The sequence below is a fragment of the Musca autumnalis genome, unplaced genomic scaffold (assembly GCF_047663935.1).
Source record: "Musca autumnalis isolate F117 unplaced genomic scaffold, ASM4766393v1 scaffold_1, whole genome shotgun sequence".
Classification (NCBI taxonomy): Eukaryota; Metazoa; Arthropoda; class Insecta; order Diptera; family Muscidae; genus Musca; species Musca autumnalis.
Window position 1 is genome coordinate 211,669,233 of NW_027411644.1, and position 17,564 is coordinate 211,686,796.

The window sequence follows — 17,564 nt, forward strand, 5'->3', positions numbered from 1 at the left end:
GATTAACTTCGAATACAGAAAACCTATTAAAGGCCTTCGGTCTATGGAAGACCTTTAGGAGATATTTTGGCTATAGAAGTCCTCTCCAAAGTCCTCTGTCCATAGAAGTCCTTTAGAAGATATTCTGTCTATAGAAGACCTTTAGAAGGTCTTCTATCTATAGAAGGTCTTCTGTCTATAGAAGACCTTTAGAAGGTCTTCTGTCTATAGAAGACCTTTAGATGGTCTTCTGTCTATAGAAGACCTTTAGAAGGTCTTCTGTCTATAGAAGACCTTTAGAAGGTCTTCTGTCTATAGAAGACCTTTAGAAGGTCTTCTGTCTATAGAAGACCTTTAGAAGGTCTTCTGTCTATAGAAAACCGTTAGAAGGTCTTCTGTCTGTAGGAGAACTTTAGAATGTCTTCTGTCTATAGAAGACCTTTAGAAGGTCTTCTGTCTATAGAAGACCTTTAGAAGGTCTTCTGTCTATAGAAGGTCTTCTGGACCTTTAGATGGTCTTCTGTCTATAGAAGACCTTTAGAAGGTCTTCTGTCTATAGAAGACCTTTAGAAGGTCTTCTGTCTATAGAAGACCTTTAGAAGGTCTTCTGTCTATAGAAGACCTTTAGAAGGTCTTCTGTCTATAGAAAACCGTTTAAAGGTCTTCTGTCTGTAGCAGAACTTTAGAAGGTCTTCTGTCTATAGAAGACCTTTAGAAGGTCTTCTGTCTGTAGCAGAACTTTAGAATGTCTTCTGTCTATAGAAGACCTTTAGAAGATGTTCCGGCACTAGAAGATCTTTAGAAGGTCTTCTGTCTATAGGAGACCTTTAGAAGATCTTCTGTCTAAGGAGACCTTTAGAAGGTCTTCTGTCAATAGAAGACCTTTAGAAGGTCTTCTGTCTATAGAAGACCTTTAGATGGCCTTCTGTCTATAGAAGAACTTCAGAAGGTCTTTCTTCTATAGAAGACTTTTAGAAAGTCTCCTGTCTTTACACTACCTTAAGAAGGTCTTCTGTCTATAGACGACCTTTTGAAGGTTTTCTGTCTATAGAAAACCGTTAGAAGGTCTTCTGTCTGTAGCAGAACTTTAGAATGTCTTCTGTCTATAGAAGACCTTTGGAAAGTCTTCTGTCTATAGAAAACCTTTAGAAGGTCTTCTGTCTATAGAAGACCTTTAGAAGATCTTCTGTCTATAGAAGACCTTTAAAGGGTCTTCTGTCTATAGAAGACCTTTAGAAGGTCTTCTGTCTATAGCAGACCTTTAGACGATCTTCTGTATATAGAAGACCTTTAGAAGGTTTTCTGTCTATAGAAGACCTTAAGAAGGTCTTCTGTATATAGAAGACCTTTAGAAGGTCTTCTGTTTATAGAATACGTTAAGCAAGTCTATTGTCTATAGACTACCTTTAGAAGGTCTTCTCTCTAGAAGGTCTTTTGTCTATAGAAGACCTTTAGATGGCCTTCTGTCTATAGAAGAACTTCAGAAGGTCTTTCTTCTATAGAAGACTTTTAGAAAGTCTCCTGTCTTTACACTACCTTTAGAAGGTCTTCTGTCTATAGAGAGCCTTTAGAAGGCCTTATGTCTATAGAAGGCCTTAAGAAGTTCTTCTGTCTATAGACGACCTTTAGAAGGTCTTCTGTCTATAGAAGACCTTTAGCAGGTCTTCTGTCTATAGAAGACCTTTAGAAAGTCTTCTGTCGATAGAAGACCTTTAGAATGTCTTCTGTCTATAAAAGACCTTTAGAAGGTCTCCTGTCTATAGAAGACCTTTAAAAGATGTTCCTTCACTAGAAGATCTTCTGGCTATAGAAGACCTTTAGAAGGTCTTCTGTCTATAGAAGGTCTTCTGACTATAGAAGACCTTTAGAAGATCTTCTGTCTATAGCAGACCTTTAGAAGGTCTTTGTATATAGAAAGCCTTTAGAAGGGTTTCTGTCTATAGAAGACCTTTAGAAGGTCTTCTGTCTATAGAAGACCTTTAGAAAGACTTATGTATATAGAAAACCTTTAGAAGGTCTTCTGTCTATAGCAGATCTTTAGAAGGTCTTCTGTCTATAGAAGACCTTTAGCAGGTCTTCTGTCTATATAAGGCCTTTAGCAGGTCTTCAGTCTATAGAAGGCCTTTAGAAGATCTTCTGTCTATAGCAGACCTTTAGAAGGTCTTCTGTATATAGAAAGCCTTTAGAAGGTTCTCTGTCTATAGAAGACCTTTAGAAGGTCTTCTGTCTATAGAAGACCTTTAGAAAGACTTCTGTATACAGAAGACCTCTAGAAGGTCTTCTGTCTATACACGACCTTTAGAAGGTCTTCCGTCCAGAGACGACCTTTAGAAGGTCTTCTGTCTATAGAAGACCTTTAGAAGGTCTTCTGGCTATAGAAGACCTTTAGAAGGTCTTCTGTCACTAGCAGACCTTTAGAAGGTCTTCTGTATATATAAAACCTTTAGAAGGTTTTCTGTCTATAGAAGACCTTTAGAAGGTCTTCTGTCTATAGAAGACCTATAGAAAGACTTATGTATATAGAAAACCTTTAGAAGGTCTTCTGTCTATAGCAGATCTTTAGAAGGTCTTCTGTCTATAGAAGACCTTTAGCAGGTCTTCTGTCTATAGAAGACCTTTAGCAGGTCTTCTGTCTATAGAAGACCTTTAGAATGTCTTCTGTCTATAGAAGACCTTTAGAATGTCTTCTGTCTATAAAAGACCTTTAGAAGGTCTTCTGTCTATAGCAGACCTTTAGAAGATGTTCCTTCACTAGAAGATCTTTAGAAGGTCTTCTGTCTATAGAAGACCTTTAGAAGGTCTTCTGACTATAGAAGACCTTTAGAAGATCTTCTGTCTGTAGCAGACCTTTAGAAGGTCTTCTGTATATAGAAAGCCTTTAGAAGGTTTTCTGTCTATAGAAGACCTTTAGAAGGTCGTCTGTCTATAGAATACCTTTAGAAGGTCTTCTGTCTATAGAGGACCAACAGAAGATGTTCCGTCACCTTTAGAAGGTGCTCTGTGTATAGAAGACCTTTAGAAGGATGTACAAATTCTAAGAAATCTCTAAATACACACTAATCCACATTCGCATGTATTCACCTTTCACATCTTTAGAAGGTCTTCTGGCTATAGAAGACCTTTAGAAGGTCTTCTGTCTATAGAAGGTCTTCTGACTATAGAAGACCTTTAGAAGATCTTCTGTCTATAGCAGACCTTTAGAAGGTCTTCTGTATATAGAAATCCTTTAGAAGGTTTTCTGTCTATAGAAGACCTTTAGAAGGTCTTCTGTCTTTAGAAGACCTTTAGAAAGACTTATGTATATAGAAAACCTTTAGAAGGTCTTCTGTCTATAGCAGATCTTTAGAAGGTCTTCTGGCTATAGAAGACCTTTAGAAGGTCTTCTGTCTATAGAAGACCTTTAGAAGGTCTTCTGTCTATATAAGACCTTTAGAAGGTCTTCTGTCTATAGGAGACCTTTAGAAGGTCTTCTGTATATAGAAGACCTTTAGAAGGTCTTCTGTATATAGAAGACCTTTAGAAGGTCTTCTGTCTATATAAGACCTTTAGAAGGTCTTCTGTCTATAGGAGACCTTTAGAAGGTCTTCTGTATATAGAAGACCTTTAGAAGGTCTTCTGTATATAGAAGACCTTTAGAAGGTCTTCTGTCTATAGAAGACCTTTAGAAAGACTTCTGTGTATAGAAGACATTTAGAAGATCTTCTGTCTATTGAAGACCTTTAGAAGGTCTTCTGTCTATAGAAGACCTTTAAAAGGTCTTTTGTCTATAGAAGACATTTAAAAGGTCTTTTGTCTATAGAAGACCTTTAAAAGGTCTTCCGTTTATAGAAGACCTTTAGAAGGTCTTCTGTCTATAGAAGACCTTTAGAAGATCTTCTGTCTGTAGCAGACCTTTAGAAGGTCTTCTGTATAGAGAAAGCCTTTAGAAGGTTTTCTGTCTATAGAAGACCTTTAGAAGGTCGTCTGTCTATAGAATACCTTTAGAAGGTCTTCTGTCTATAGAGGACCTTTAGAAGGATGTACAAATTCTAAGAAATCTCTAAATACACACTAATCCACATTCGCATGTATTCACCTTTCACATCTTTAGAAGGTCTTCTGGCTATAGAAGACCTTTAGAAGGTCTTCTGTCTATAGAAGGTCTTCTGACTATAGAAGACCTTTAGAAGATCTTCTGTCTATAGCAGACCTTTAGAAGGTCTTCTGTATATAGAAATCCTTTAGAAGGTTTTCTGTCTATAGAAGACCTTTAGAAGGTCTTCTGTCTTTAGAAGACCTTTAGAAAGACTTATGTATATAGAAAACCTTTAGAAGGTCTTCTGTCTATAGCAGATCTTTAGAAGGTCTTCTGGCTATAGAAGACCTTTAGAAGGTCTTCTGTCTATAGAATACCTATAGAAGATCTTCTGTCTATTGAAGACCTTTAGAAGGTCTTCTGTCTATAGAAGACCTTTAGAAAGACTTCTGTGTATAGAAGACCTTTAGAAGATCTTCTGTCTATTGAAGACCTTTAGAAGGTCTTCTGTCTATAGAAGACCTTTAAAAGGTCTTTTGTCTATAGAAGACATTTAAAAGGTCTTTTGTCTATAGAAGACCTTTAAAAGGTCTTCCGTTTATAGAAGACCTTTAGAAGGTCTTCCGTTTATAGAAGACCTTTAGAAGGTCTTCTGTCTATAGAAGACCTTTAGAAGGTCTTCTGTCTATAGAAGACCTTTAGAAGGTCTTCTGTGTATAGATGACCTTGAGAAGGGCTTCTGTGTACAGAAGACCTTTAGAAGGTATTTTGCGTATAGATGACCTTTAAAGAGTCTCCTGTCTATAGAAGACCTTTAAAAGGTTTTCTGTCTATAGAATACCTTTAGAAGGTCTTCTGTCTATAGAAGACCTTTAGAAGGTCGTCTGCCTATAGAATACCTTTAGAAGGTCTTCTGTCTATAGAGGACCAACAGAAGATGTTCCGTCACCTTTAGAAGGTGCTCTGTGTATAGAAGACCTTTAGAAGGATGTACAAGTTCCAAGAAATCTCTAAATACACACTAATCCACATTCGCATGTATTCACCTTTCACATCTAAATTTTTTCTCACAGACATTATTTGACTAAACTTATTAAGCCACCCTAATCCACACAATGGGTAAAACATACGAACAACTTTTACCACATATGTATATTCTTTATGCAAAAATCACACACATACATACCCATATATTTCGATTTGTGCCTCTATTTCAAATGAAACATCTTTCGTCTTTGCCACTGAGAAAACATGAGCTTTGCGTGTTTTCAAGACAAACAAAGAAACAAATTTCAAACATGCGGCTTAAGCCTAGGCTAAGCAAATCCTTTAGAATTACCAACTTTTTACCTGGTTTTGGAAAACAATTTTTCATTTTTTTCTTTCTATTTATTTCTCTTGCCACTTGTAAAACTGACTTAAGAAAATCACACACGCACACACATCTACACAAAAGTTATTTTTGTACATTTGATTTGCGGTTAAAAGAAAAAATAAACATTTCTTTAGACAAAAAATTTGTATACATCTGGCAAGGTGCGATATAAAAGACTTACACCTAAGCAGCTGTAATTATTCCCAATTGTAAGTGAGATGATGAGAAGCAAAAAGAAGAAGAAGGAGAAATTAAATATGAATATGTCGAGGTGAAAAATATTAAAAACTTAAGATAAACTGAAACGTAAAGCCTTTGACAGATAAGCAAAAAAGGCGACTTAGACTGGCAATGTTTTCATGGAATAAAACGAAAAATATATACGTATGTGCGCAGTGAGTTAGGCTGCTGAAATCCGAAAAATATGAAAGGTGTACACATGTATTAAAAAACAAGTACTTGGGGTATAAATAGTGTTATCTTCGAATTTTCATAAGAAATGTTGTCAATTTCTGTCAGCTTTATAATATTTACATTCGCTGTATTAGGAAATAATATAATAACAATATAGGGAAATTACTAAGGTGCATAATATGAATATGTTACCCTATAGTGAACATGCAGGGACATCACTTTAAATCACCTTGGCGTACAGCGCTATTATTGTGCTGTTCTTCTTACGGAACCAATGATGATGATCGGCAAATGGATAGCTATTTCTGACGTTGGGGAGGAGTAAAGTCTCAAGAGTCTTTGCTACGGGCGTCAAAAGCGAAATCAGTATGTACGATTCAAATTTTAGGAACGATGTGGGTGGTTAACGACAGGTTGAGAACTTTGGTGAGATAATAGACTCCCGGCTCATCCATCTGTTTCAGCATTACCTTGGAAGATTCCATCATAGCCCAACCCTTTAGATGATTTAGCGTTTCTGATGACATTCGCAACATCCACGTGTTGTGGTATAATGATCCTTAGAAACATATTCTTTAAAAAGGTCCACGTTTTGTGGACTATGATCCTTGGGAAAATATTCTTTAAAAAGGTCCACGTTTTGTGGACTATGATCCTTGGGAAAATATTCTTTAAAAAATCCACGTTTCGTGGTCTGATGATGCTTGGAAAATATGGTCTGATGGTCATTTGAAAAATTTTCTTTGAAAAGTCCAAGTTTTGTGGTCTGATGGTCCTTGGAATATTATTCTTTAAAAAATCCATGTTTTGTGGTCTGATGGACCTTTGAAAAATATTCTTACAAAATACACGTTTTGTGGTCTGATGGTCCTTGGAAAAATATTCTTTAAAAAATCCACGTTATGTGGTCTGACGGTCCTTGAAAAAATATTCATTAAAAAATCCACGTTTTGTGGTTTGATGGCTTTGGAAAAATATTCTTAAAAAAAATTCACGTTGTGTGGTCTGATCTCCCTTGGAAAAATATTCTTAAAAAAAATTCACGTTGTGTGGTCTGATCTCCCTTGGAAAAATATTCTTAAAAAAAATCAACGTTTTATGGTCTGATGGTTCTGGGAAAATATTCTTTAAAAAATCCAAGTTTTGTGGTGGGATGGTCCTTGGAAAAATATTCTTTAAAAATCCACGTTTTGGGTTGGATGGTCCTTGGAAAAATATTCTTTAAAACATCCACGTTTTGTGGCCTGATGGTCCTTGGAAAAATATTCTTTAAAACATCCACGTTTTGTGGCCTGATGGTCCTTGGAAAAATATTCTTTAAAAAATCCACGTTTTGTGGTCTGATGGTCCTTGGAAAAATATTCTTTAAAAAAATCCACGTTTTGTGGTCTGATGGTCCTTGGAAAAATATTCTTTAAAAAATCCACGTTTTGTGGTCTGATGGTCCTTTGAAAAATAGTCTTTAAAAAATCCACGTTTTGTGGTCTGATGGTCCTTGGAAAAATATTCTTTAAAAAATCCACGTTTTGTGGTCTGATGGTCCTTGGAAAATTATTCTTTAAAAAATCCACGTTTTGTGGTCTGATGGTCCTTGGAAAAATATTCTTTAAAAAATCCACGTTTTGTGGTCTGATGGTCCTTGGAAAAATATTCTTTAAAAAATCCACGTTTTGTGGTCTGATGGTCCTTGGAAAGATATTATTTAAAATATCCACGTTTTGTGGTCTAATGGTCCTTGGAAAAATATTCTTTAAAAAATCCACGTTTTGTGGTCTGATGGTCCTTGGAAAAATATTCTTTAAAAAATCCACATTTGTGGTCTGATGGTCCTTGGAAAAATATTCTTTAAAAAATCCACATTTGTGGTCTGATGGTCCTTGGAATATTATTCTTTAAAAAATCCACATTTGTGGTCTGATGGTCCTTGGAATATTATTCTTTAAAAAATCCACGTCTTGTGGTCTGATGGTCCTTGGAAAAATATTCTTTAAAAAATCCACGTTTTGTGGTCTGAGGGTTCTTTGAGAAATCTTCTTTAAAAAATCCACGTTTTGTGGTCTGATGGTCCTTGGAAAAATATTCGTTAAAAAATCCACGTTTTGTGGTCTGATGGTCCTTGGAAAAATATTCTTTAAAAAATCCACGTTTTGTGGTCTGATGGTCCTTGGAAAAATATTCTTTAAAAAATCCACGTTTTGTGGTCCGATGGTGCTTGGAAAAATATTCTTTAAAAAATCCACGTTTTGTGGTCTGATGGTGCTTGGAAAAATATTCTTTAAAAAATCCACGTTTTGTGGTCTGCTGGTCCTCGGAAAAATATTCTTTAAAAAATCAAAGTTTTGTGATCTGATGGTCCTTGGAAAAATAATCTTTAAAAAATCCACGTTTTGTGGTCTGATGGTTCTTTGAGAAATCTTCTTTAAAAAATCCACCGTTTTTGGTCTGATGGTCCTTGGAAAAATATTCTTTAAAAAATCCACGTTTTGTGGTCTGATGGTCCTTGGAAAAATATTCCTTAAAAAATCCACGTTTTGTGGTCTGATGGTCCTTGGAAAAATATTCTTTAAAAAATCCACGTTTTGTGGTCTGATGGTCCTTGGAAAAATATTCTTTAAAAAATCCACGTTTTGTGGTCTGATGGTCCTTGGAAAAATATTCTTTAAAAAATCCACGTTTTGTGGTCTGATGGTCCTTGGAAAAATATTCTTTAAAAAATCCACGTTTTGTGGTCTGATGGTCCTTGGAAAAATATTCCTTAAAAAATCCACGTTTTGTGGTCTGATGGTCCTTGGAAAAATATTCCTTAAAAAATCCACGATTTGTGGTCTGATGGTCCTTGGAAAAATATTCTTTAAAAAATCCACGTTTTGTGGTCTGATGGTCCTTGGAAAAATATTCTTTAAAAAATCCACGTTTTGTGGTCTGATGGTCCTTGGAAAAATATTCTTTAAAAAATCCACGTTTTGTGGTCTGATGGTCCTTGGAAAAATATTCTTTAAAAAATCCACGTTTTGTGGTCTGATGGTCCTTGGAAAAATATTCTTTAAAAAATCCACGTTTTTTGGTCTGATGGTCCTTGGAAAAATATTCTTTAAAAAATCCACGTTTTGTGGTCTGATGGTCCTTGGAAAAATATTCTTTAAAAATCCACGTTTTGTGGTCTGATGGTCCTTGGAAAAATATTCTTTAAAAAATCCACGTTTTGTGGTCTGATGGTCCTTGGAAAAATATTCTTTAAAAAATCCACGTTTTGTGGTCTGATGGTCCTTGGAAAAATATTCTTTAAAAAATCCACGTTTTGTGGTCTGATGGTCCTTGGAAAAGTATTCCTTAAAAAATCCACGTTTTGTGGTCTGATGGTCCTTGGAAAAGTATTCTTTAAAAAATCCACGTTTTGTGGTCTGATGGTCCTTGGAAAAATATTCTTTAAAAAATCCACGTTTTGTGGTCTGATGGTCCTTGGAAAAATATTCTTTAAAAAATCCACGTTTTGTGGTCTGATGGTCCTGGGAAAAATATTCTTTAAAAAATCCACGTTTTGTGGTCTGATGGTCCTTGGAAAAATATTCTTTAAAAAATCCACGTTTTGTGGTCTGATGGTCCTTGGAAAAATATTCTTTAAAAAATCCACGTTTTGTGGTCTGATGGTCCTTGGAAAAATATTCTTTAAAAAATCCATGTTTTGTGGTCTGATGGTCCTTGGAAAAATATTCTTTAAAAAATCCACGTTTTGTGGTCTGATGGTCCTTGGAAAAATATTCTTTAAAAAATCCACGTTTTGTGGTCTGATGGTCCTTGGAAAAATATTCTTTAAAAAATCCACGTTTTGTGGTCTGATGGTCCTTGGAAAAATATTCTTTAAAAAATCCACGTTTTGTGGTCTGATGGTCCTTGGAAAAATATTCTAAAAAAATCCAAGTTTCGTGGTTTGACGGACCTTGCAAAAAAACTTTTAAAAAATCAACGTTTTGTGGTCTGATGGTCCTTGGAAAAATATTCTTTAAAAAATCCACGTTTTGTGGTCTGATGGTCCTTGGAAAAATATTCTAAAAAAATCCAAGTTTCGTGGTTTGACGGACCTTGCAAAAAAACTTTTAAAAAATCCACGTTTTGTGGTCTGATGGTCCTTGGAAAAATATTCTTTAAAAAATCCACGTTTTGTGGTCTGATGGTCCTTGGAAAAATATTCTTTAAAAAATCCACGTTTTGTGGTCTGATGGTCCTTGGAAAAATATTCTTTAAAAATCCACGTTTTGTGGTCTGATGGTCCTTGGAAAAATATTCTTTAAAAAATCCACGTTTTGTGGTCTGATGGTCCTTGGAAAAATATTCTTTAAAAAATCCACGTTTTGTGGTCTGATGGTCCTTGGAAAAATATTCTTTAAAAAATCCACGTTTTGTGGTCTGATGGTCCTTGGAAAAATATTCTTTAAAAAATCCACGTTTTGTGGTCTGATGGTCCTTGGAAAAATATTCTTTAAAAAATCCACGTTTTGTGGTCTGATGGTCCTTGGAAAAGTATTCTTTAAAAAATCCACGTTTTGTGGTCTGATGGTCCTTGGAAAAATATTCTTTAAAAAATCCACGTTTTGTGGTCTGATGGTCCTTGGAAAAATATTCTTTAAAAAATCCACGTTTTGTGGTCTGATGGTCCTGGGAAAAATATTCTTTAAAAAATCCACGTTTTGTGGTCTGATGGTCCTTGGAAAAATATTCTTTAAAAAATCCACGTTTTGTGGTCTGATGGTCCTTGGAAAAATATTCTTTAAAAAATCCACGTTTTGTGGTCTGATGGTCCTTGGAAAAATATTCTTTAAAAAATCCACGTTTTGTGGTCTGATGGTCCTTGGAAAAATATTCTTTAAAAAATCCACGTTTTGTGGTCTGATGGTCCTTGGAAAAATATTCTTTAAAAAATCCACGTTTTGTGGTCTGATGGTCCTTGGAAAAATATTCTAAAAAAATCCAAGTTTCGTGGTTTGACGGACCTTGCAAAAAAACTTTTAAAAAATCAACGTTTTGTGGTCTGATGGTCCTTGGAAAAATATTTTTAAAAAGTCCACGTTTTGTAGCCTGATGGTTGTTGGAAAAATATTCTTAAAAAGTCCACGTTTTGTGGTTGGATGGTACTTTGAAAAATATTCTTTAAAAATCCATGTTTTGTTATCTGATTGTCCTTGGAAAAATATTCTTTAAAAATCCATGTTTTGTTATCTGATTGTCCTTGGAAAAATATTCTTTAAAAATCCAAGTTTTGTTATCTGATGGTCCTTGGAAAAATATTCTTTAAAAATCCACGTTTTGTTATCTGATGGTCCTTGGAAAAATATTCTTTAAAAATCCACGTTTTGTTATCTGATGGTCCTTGGAAAAATATTCTTTAAAAATCCACGTTTTGTTATCTGATGGTCCTTGGAAAAATATTCTTTAAAAATCCACGTTTTGTTATCTGATGGTCCTTGGAAAAATGTTCTTTAAAAAATCCACGTTTTGTGGCCTGATGGTCTTTGGAAAAATATTCTTTATCCACGTTTTGTGGTCTGAAAAATATTCTTAAAAAATCAATGTTGTGTGGTCTGATGGTCCTTGTATTAAACAGACCGGTGCAATAGAAAAGCCAATCCACACCACCACTTCTGGGATTCCATTAAGAGGATTAAACTTTGGACCAAATCGGTTGACCCGTTCGAGAGTTAGGGTGCACGTTAGGAAGACACACAGATAGACTGACGACTAAATCGACTCAAAATTGTCTGAAATATTGTCTCATTCCTAAATGCTGAGGGTATAACGAGATCATGAAATGTCATGGACTTTATGATCGACTTAGAACCAATGCTTAATATCTATCATTTTCCACACCACCCACGACCCTTAGCAATTAATTATATTGCAAAATTTATAATTCAAATCTTCTCATGATTGATGTTGTTTAGGGCACACACATAAAACATTAAGCGTGACATGGAAAAAAGTCATAGCGACACATTTACACATAAAATGTGGCATTACACCAAAAAACATATAAATATACATAAGTCATCAGTTCACTTGAAATGAACGATGAATGTAAGTAAAAGTTAAAAGGCAAGTGAAGAGCAGTGGCAACAACATCAGCAGCAGCAATAAAACAAAACTGTCATTGCAATGGTTACATCAACAACTGTGATATCAAGAAACAAAAAAAAAACTAACAACAAAAACTGAAAATCATGAAAAAATAACATAAACACACACACATGAACCAAATAGAAAATAAAGAAAAAGCAAACGAAAGTAATTTCTTATGCACGTCATTACCTCACATAAGTACTTTTTAACATGACATTGCTGCTGCAGAAACAGCAGCAGGATCAAGTGCATAACGTTATACATACATAGATATTTATGTGTGTACGGACTTTGTGTATTCGTGTGAGTTTATGTGTTTATGGATGCGTGTTAGAAAGGTTCTTATTTTTCTTTTTTTTTTCTTAAACAATTTTCCATGAATTTTCACTGTAACAGGCAGTAGCAAAATGCTGCGGTACTTTTTTTCGTTTTTATTTTTTTGCTGTCTTTGCTATATTTGTTATGCATTCATATTTTATATGCATTTACAGCTCGTTTAATATATGAAAAGTTTTCCTCAGCATACATGCAGTTCAGTATGTATGTGCATGCATGCAAATATATGTAGAAATATTAAAAAACAAATGCTTTTGAACAGAACCATACACATGCGTTTATTCTCACACACATATTTACACTCTTGAACTAACACAGCAAAATACATGTACAAATGCATATATTTACACTTAAGTTTCAAGAAATTATAGATGTACACACATTGAGAGCAATGAGAATAAGTGTAGAAATTCTCAACCAAAAATATATTTCAAAACCTATTACAATAATAATTGATTACTATATCTTTTTTTAATTCTTATTTCAGGTAAGAACTGTCAAAATCGTGAATGTATGTACTAAAACGTAAGTACACTTTTTGATATTGATATCAAAGTTCAAATACCCACGTTATGAAATAGTGAAACTAAATTACAATCGAAATAAGTTCATAAGGACTGGCGGTCAACTTTATCAGCATCAGTCAGCTTTGTCGACAGAGACATACCCTCAGCATGTGACGGTACAAAAAAAAAACAGTAACAGGAACGGTGATCCTACGAACACAAGCGGTGTTACGACAGATTCTAGTTTTAATAATAACCCAGCAAAAAATCCCTACGTTTTGGTATAGCCCCCATATAACGGTACCCCCCGATTTACGGTATTTTGCCGTTTTTAGCTACATTTTCAGACCGATTTAGCTATAACTTGACATTTAGGGTTCTTAAGTGTCAATAAATTTATATAACAAAAGTTGTGTACATCGGTCCACGTTTTGGTATAGCCCCCATATAACGGTACCCCCGATTTACTGTATTTTGCTGTTTTTAGCTACATTTTCAGACCGATTTAGCTATAATTTGACATTTAGGGTTCTTTAGTGTCAATAAACTTATATAACAAAAGTTGTGGACATAGGTCCACGTTTTGGTATAGCCCCCATATAACGGTACCCCCGATTTACTGTATTTTGCTGTTTTTAGCTACATTTTCAGACCGATTTAGCTATAATTTGACATTTAGGGTTCTTAAGTGTCAATAAACTTATATAACAAAAGTTGTGGACATAGGTTCACGTTTTGGTATAGCTCCCATATAACGGTACCCCCGATTTACGGTTATTTGCCGTTTGTAGCTACATTTTCAGGGCGATGTAGCTATAATTTGACATATAGGGTTCTTAAATGTCAATAAACTTATATAACTAGTGGACATAGGTCCATGTTTTGGAATAGTCCCCATATAACGTTACCGCCCGATTTCAGGTATTTTGACGATTTAAGTCGCATTTCTAGACCGAATTAGCTATAATTTGATATTTAGGGCTCTTAGTGACCAAAAAACTTATATTCGAAAAAATTATGAACATAGGTACATGTTTTGCTATAGTCCCATATAACGGTACCTCCTGATTTTCGGTATTTTGAGATTTTTACCTACAAGTTTTAACCGAATTAACTGTAATTTGAACATTTGAAGTTCTTAGTGGTCACCACACCTCTCCACCAAAATTGTCTGAAATTTTGGGAAAATGCATCTTTTGTTTGCAGGCAGGTCAAGTTCGATGATGGGCTACATCGGTCCACGTTTTGGTATAGCCCCATATAACGGTACCCCGATTTACGGTATTTTAACGTTTTTAGCTACATTTTCAGACCGATGTAGCTATAATTTGACATTTAGGGTTCTTAAGTGTCAATAAACTTATATAACAAAACTTGTGGACATAAGTCCACGTTTTGGTATAGCCCCCACATAACGGTGCCGATTTAGCTATAAATTGACATTTAGGGTTCTTAAATGTCAATAAACTTATATAACTAGTGGACATAGGTCCATGTTTTGGAATAGCCCCCATATAACGTTACCGCCCGATTTCAGGTATTTTGAGGTTCAAATTCACATTTCTAGACCGAATTAGCTATAATTTGATATTTAGGGTTCTTAGTGACCAAAAAACTTATATTCGAAATAATTATGAACGTAGGTCCATGTTTTGGTATAGCCCCATATAACGGTACCTCGGTATAACGGATTTCGGTATCCCCATATAACGGATTTTCGGTATTTTGAGAATTTTACCTACAAGTTTTAACCGAATTATCTGTAATTTGAACATTTGACATTTGAAATTCTTAGTGGTCACCAAACCTCTCCACCAAAAATTGTCAAGAAAGGTCGATGTATTGATAAAGCTCCCATATAAAAGTACCTCCCGATTTTCAGTAATTTGATGATTTTAACTACAATATTAAACCGAACTAGCAGTAATTTGACATTTGAAGTTCTTAGTGGTCACAACACCTCTCCATAAAAAATTGTCAACATAGGTCCATGTTCGGATATAGCTCCCATATAACAGTACCTCCCAATTTTCAGTAATTGGCAATTTTAGCTAAAATTTGTAACCGAACTAACTGTAATTTGACATTTTAAGGTTGTAGTGGTCACCACACATCTGCACCAACAATTTTCTACATAGCCCCAATATAACGATATTTCCCGATTTTCTGTACTTTGAGGATTTTACTTAAAATGTTTAACCGAACGTAGGTCCATGTTTTGGTATAGCCCCAAAACAAACCTCGCGATTTTCCGTACCTTAGCTTTATTTTTTGGACGAACTTTCTGTAATTTGAAATTTGAGGATTCTAGCTACAATTTTTAACCGAATTAGGAGTTATTTGACATTAAAGGCTCCCATCAAAAACTGTCAACATGGGTCCATGTTTTATTATAACCCCTATGTAACGGTACCTCCCAATTTCTAGCCCACCAAAAATTGTCAACATACATAGTTAGATATAGGCACCATAAAAAAGGGCCTACCGAATGATACATTTTAAGTACATTATCTGACATTTAACGTACCCACTTATAGTTGGGGACAGGAATGAAAACTAATTATTCCATTTTAGTTCAGAATATTTTATGGTGGAGGGTATGAAAAGTTCGGCCCGGCCGAACTTAACGCTTGTTTACTTGTTGATATCGATATCAAAGTTCAAATGCCCATGTTATGAAATAGTGAAACTAAATTAAAATCGAAATAAGTTCATAAGGACTGGCGGTCACCTTTATCAGCATCAGTCAGCTTTGCCGACAGAGACTTACCCTCAGCATGTGACAAAAAAACAGTAACAGGAACGGTGATCCTACGAACACAAGCGGTGTTACGACAGATTCTAGTTTTAATAATAACCCAGCAAAAAATCCCTACTATATAATGGGTTTTTATAGTAATTTTTGGTAGTCGTAACAACTTACAAACTCCTCTACTAACCCATTATTTTAACAAGGGCATGTCGCACCGAATAACTAATTATTCTATGACCTCTAGAATATCTAGTTATTCTGTGGCCACTAGAAGTTAAAAAAGCCAAAAACATTTATATTTTTAGAACTGTTGAGGTGGAATTGGTTTTGAATTTCAACACACTTTATATATTTTTTAATTTATTTCACTCTCTGCTGGATTTAATCATGTGAACTTTTGATTTGTAGCCGAACACACTACACACTATGCAACGCATACGAGCATTAAGGGTTGTTTAAACGCTTACATGTACACCACCATCGGTTTTTTACGTTGTCAACAAAAAACTCGCGTTGAACACACAACCTTAGGATTTGTAGTCGGACACACACGCTCTGTCCCACAGTTCTCATAGCTTAGAAAGAAGTAATATAGTTAATATAAGTAGTTATTTTTGTTTACATTACTTTGTTATGGGGTAGAAAATGACTAACAGATCCGAGTTTGTACTGGGAAATAACATTTTCGTAGGTAACAAGGAAGTTCTGAAAGTTTTCATCGTAAATTTTGTGTGGTAGGTATCATAAACATTGAATATATTTTTTTCCACTAACAGACCTATTCTACGCAGTATACATCGAATAAAATTACAGCATTGCACTATGAGTTCTATTAGGAAATCTTTGGCCAAAACTTTTTTTGTAGTTTCAAAATTTTAATTTGTTTTAGTGCAGAATAATGAAAACACTTCAAATCAACCGAAAATAACTAGTTTTTGTAAATATCGTTAGTTGCCGTTAGTTGGTGCAGTGTCAAAGTTAGCACATTTTTCTATAAAAATAAAAAAGTTGTGTTGTAAAATACACTTTTTTGTTGTGTTGTGTTGTTACATAAATATACAGAATTGAGACCAAAGTTATTATGGGTCGGGAAGCTGATGGTGACTACTTTCATAATATTTAAAAAAATAACGAAAAATTTTTAAAATTAGCATAGTAAAATCAATGTTTGTATGTGTATTAAAATTATGTTTTATAAATTTTGTAACGTGACAAAATGTTCACGTACATAATTCAACAACAACTACCTTTACCATACGGAACCAGCCATCCAATATGCAACATACACTACATCATTACTACCCATCCCCTTCGGAGATAACATGTAATGCAAAGGATAAGTGCATTCCTGTGTAACTTTACAACGACCGCCGTCAATGCTTACGACTAATAATTCTCAATCCCACGGCAACGGGTTCTTTCGTACCGGACTGACCCGGAACCATAGTGTTTCGGCCAGCGGCTGCCAACCCAGCATTAAACCTATGCTTCTAAGTAGGTTAAAATGCTGCTACAACAACAACAACAACTAATAATTCACATTTACTTCATACTTTAGGCCACTGAAGTATTTCAGAAATGGTTAAGAATGGGGAGCTGGCTACTGCAGGGAGTTAGCTACACGGGTTGGAACTAAAGACTGTTCTAAATCCGCCAACGTACACCTTGGTGTTACCGAGTTGGGAATACTTTTTGGAAGCTACTCATTAAATTGTGGTAGCTAATAAATTGCACTGAACCTTCGGGTTTTTCAGTTCTACAGGGCCTTCGGGTCATCTGTTCCATTCGGCACTGGTTTTTCAGTTCTACAGGGCCTCCGAGTCATCTGTTCCATTCGGCACTGGACCTTCGCGTTTTTCAGTTCTACAGGGCCTTTGGGTCATCTGTTCCATTCGGCACTGGACCTTCGAGTTTTTCAGTTCTACAGGGCTTCCGAGTCATCTGTTCCATTCGGCACTGGACCTTCGGGTTTTTCAGTTATACAGGGCCTTTGGGTCATCTGGTCCATTCGGCACTGGAACTTCGGGTTTTTCAGTTCTACAGGGCTTCCGAGTCATCTGTTCCATTCGGCACTGG